This window comes from Antechinus flavipes, chromosome 1 (assembly GCF_016432865.1).
Source record: "Antechinus flavipes isolate AdamAnt ecotype Samford, QLD, Australia chromosome 1, AdamAnt_v2, whole genome shotgun sequence".
In the NCBI taxonomy this organism is placed as follows: Eukaryota; Metazoa; Chordata; class Mammalia; order Dasyuromorphia; family Dasyuridae; genus Antechinus; species Antechinus flavipes.
In genome coordinates, this window is record NC_067398.1 from 608,317,184 (window position 1) to 608,321,417 (window position 4,234).

Sequence of the window (4,234 nt, forward strand, 5' to 3'; positions counted from 1 at the left end):
TTGCGTGTGTGTGTGTATACTGAATCTTGAAAATTAATATAAATGTAAATATGTAGTAATTTCTGTTGGAAACTTGCTTATGTATCCAAACGGTTTATTCAGAATTATCATTATATGAGGGTTTGAATATTTAGTTGGTCTTTTATTGAGCAGAAAGGGTTGAAGGGGATATTAGTCTACATTTTAGAACATCTCTAAGTATCTAAACCTATAAGGCTGATTTAGTTTTTCTTTTGTCAAAGAAATTTTCTGTTTTTTGTGAACTTTATATGGCTTGGTGAATCAAGAAAAGAAAATGATTGCAAAGAATATGAATGGCTTCATAAAGAATAGGTCATACCAAACTAATCTTAGTTCAGTGTTACAGTCAGTGCTATTTAGTGAGTATTAATGGTTGTAGTGGTCTAAAGGTACCTTTAGGAGATGTAACAGGAAATGAAGTGGCTCCAGAATCTTTACTTGACTCAGAATTGTTAAACACTTTGTTAATGACTTGGTTAGAAGCATAAATTACATTCTGCAGATGACAGAAGACTAGAAAGGATAATTAACATACTGGCTCATAGACTCTCAAAAAGATATAGCCTAGTGGATATATATTTAGATGGAATGTAGTAAAGTTTACTAGGAATAATAAACCTAAAGTCTTAAACTTGCATTTAAAAATCAGTCTACAAAGTGCAAGATGGAAGAGGATTGGTTAGATAACAATTTATCTGAAAAAGAGTTGGGTTTTTTTAGTGGATTGCAGAGTTGTGGATGAACAGGATGGGGGCAGAGCCAAGATGGATAGTACAAGAAGCAACTTAGTTGAATTTTCATAGTGTTTCCCTCTAAACAACTATAAAATAACTCCTTTAATTGAATTCTGGAGTGGAAGAGTCAGTAAAAGGTGGAGTGAGCATTTTTTCCACTCTAAAACAACTTAAGGGGTGACAGAAGAGCTCTGTAACACCAAGGTAGAAGCCAGTCCAGAGCAAAGAATATACATAGTAGCAATGGCAACAGCGGGCCTTGGAAGTGATTGCATAGCAACAGCAGCTTTGCCAATTCTTAGCCCACAGACAATTAAGAAGATTAGACAACTGGGCAGAAAGAGATTGCAGGGGACTGCGACTGGATGAAGGATCCTGTTGCATTGTCTATATACAGTTCCAGAGCAAAAAGGAGCATTAGTGCTTGTAACTACAGGAAAGCATGGACCCTGGTTATAATTCCAGAGCAGAAAAGGGTGCAGTGACAAGGGAATAGGGCCCCTGGTTCAGTTCCAAGGTAAAAAAGGAACATTAGTGCTTCTGGCTGTAGGATAGCAGGGATCCTACTCAGTTCCAGGTCCAAGAGAAAATAAGCATTCCAAGTTGCAAGGCAGCAAGATCTTTACTACTTAATGACTAGAACATAGTCCAAAAGAGTGGTGATCACACCTCACCTTGGCACACAATCTTGAAAGAATAGACAACTGAGGAGATCCTCAAGAAGTACCTCTGAAAACAGCACAAATTAACCACATATTAGGGCATAAATATCTCTACTAAATGCAAAAAAGCAGAAGCATTAAATGTATCCTTTTCAGGCCATAGTGCAATAAAATTATGTTTAATAAAGGATCATGAAAATAAAAGAAATAAGAAAAGAAACAACATAATCCTAAAGAATGAGTGAGCCAATGAACAAATCATAGAAATAGTATTCATTAAAAAGAATGACAGTGTGAAACATAAAACTAATGGGATGTAATCAAAGCAATAAGGGGAAATTACTACCTCTAAACAATAAAGAAGCAGATCAATGAATTGAACATTCAGTATTTTAAAAATAATCAAATTTTAAATCCTCATTTAAGCACCAAATTGGAAATCCTGAAAATTAGAGGACTTAATAAACAGAAAAACAAAAATTTGAACTAATTAAGGACTAGTTTAATGAAAAAAAATAGATAAATCATTGGTTAATTTGACTTAAAAATATTACCAATATAAAAATTAAAAATGGTGAGTGCAACATCGATGAATATGAAATTAGCAATTATTAGGAATTATTTTACTCAATTAAATGCTAATATATCTGACAATATAAGTGAAATGGATGGATATTTACAAAAATATAAAATACCCAGATTAACAGAAGGGAATACTTAACCCTATCTTAGAAAAAGAAATTGAACAAGACACAAGATTTCTTCATCTTCTGTTGCTAATGGTTTCATATATGGATGGGGTGGTGTGGGCTGGTGGGACTCTGTATTTTCTTGGTGTTAATTGTCTGGCCAGAATTAGCACAACTAATAGAGAATCAATCCATATTCTTGCATTTCATCCTTAGAGGCTGCCCAATCATATACAAACAAAAAAATGCACACCAATTCTCCCTCCACTTTATTCTTGGTTTGTAGCCTTTTCAAATTGAATAATTTATCATCAATGCAATAGCTAACCTTAACTCCATTTCCATCTTCATTGAAAGTGTCTGACAGCATTGCTGAAAATATAATGCTAGAAAGAATGTGAGCAAGCACATAGCCCTGCTTCTCTCCATTGTTGACTGGAAAAGCCCAAGAGGATAATTCATTATCCAGAACCTGATTAAAGAAAACTATCAAGAATCTTTCTGGCAAAGACTAAGAGAATTGACCTCCATGATTGTCACTAGAATTACCTTTTACCTTTATCTTGGTGATGGATGGATGATCCCCTTGCCACAATTTGTAATATTTTGTAATATTTGTAATATTTTGTAATATTTTAATCAGTTTACTAAGAGTAGTGGACTCTCTGCCTTGTAAATTTCAATTGGAATAGAATCAGCACTTTACAACACAAGAAGAGTATTCAAAATTCATTTGTAGATTCAACTTGAATGGGATTGATTTCAACTAGGGATATATGATCAGTGGCTTCAGTAGTGGTTGATGATGGTCTGTTGATGGTGCTATGCAAGTGTTTAACCCATTTTTCCAGGATCATGCCCTTATATCAGTGTTGCTCTATCAATGCTGAGTAATTGATACAATACTATTAGTCTTTGGGGCATCCTACAGGGCATCATAAAAATGCTTTGGATTATTGCTACCAGCTTAAAACTTAATTCCATCTGGTTTCTTTCTGAGCCAAGAATCTTGCATCTTTCCATGCTTCACTTGTACTTTATTTTTGATGGAGTTAAATGTTGTCTTCATAGTGACAGATAAACTATCCTACTGGAAAATCCTGTGGAACTCTTGTTTTTCATTTAGCAGTTTCTGAATTTCCCCATCATTTTCATCAAATTAATCTTGATGTCTGTGAGTATTCTGGCCCAGATAAGCAAATTCAGTCCTATATATCAACTCTCTGAAAGCTGTCTACTCCTATTGAGCTCCATGTTTGCTAATTTATTTGCTCAGCTTTCCCTTCAAGTTAGTAACAAACTGTTCACAAATGGAAGAAGCTCTAACCAGTGGTCCTCAAACTTTTGTTCTCAATATCTTTATCCTATTAAAAATGATTGAGGATCTATTTGGAGGGCTAGTTTTTTGTTTATGTGGTTTATAGTTATAGATATTGATCACATTAAAAATAAAAACTAATTATGAATTTATAGACTCTCTGAAAGGATTTCAGAGATTCCCAGGATGCTCTGGACCAGAACTTTGAGAACCACTGCTGAGTCTAACCTGTTGACATTAAGTCCTCTGGTAATTGTCTTCCTTGGGGCCACCACTTTAGTTGAATGCAAGTACTTATTTTGGAGAGGATAAGTCTATGATCGATCCAGCATTGTGAACCACATACTGTGTTTATCACTTTCACATCCCATCAATCTCTTCTTATAATAGCATAGTTTATTAAATGCCAGTGTTTGCTGTGAGGGTGTATCCACAAAGTTTTATTGCAAGTAAATGAAAGATAGTAAGTAGCTAGGTGGCATAATTGATAATGCTGAATCTGGAATCAGGAAGACTCATTTTTCTGAGTTCAAATCTGGCCTCAAATATTTTCTAGCTTTGTGATTCTAAGGCAAGCCACTTTACCTTGTTTGCCAAAGTTCCTCGGTTGTAAAATGAGCTTGAGAAGGAAATGACAAACCATTCCACTATCTTTGCCAAGAAAACTCCAAATGGACTTACTAAGGGTTGGACATCACTGAAGAACAACTGAATAACAACAAAAAGACAGTGATGGTAATGATACACAAATCTTCAGTAGTAAATGGGCTTTGCTGTTAGCATTTTCAAGTCCATTTCTCCCAAGAATTC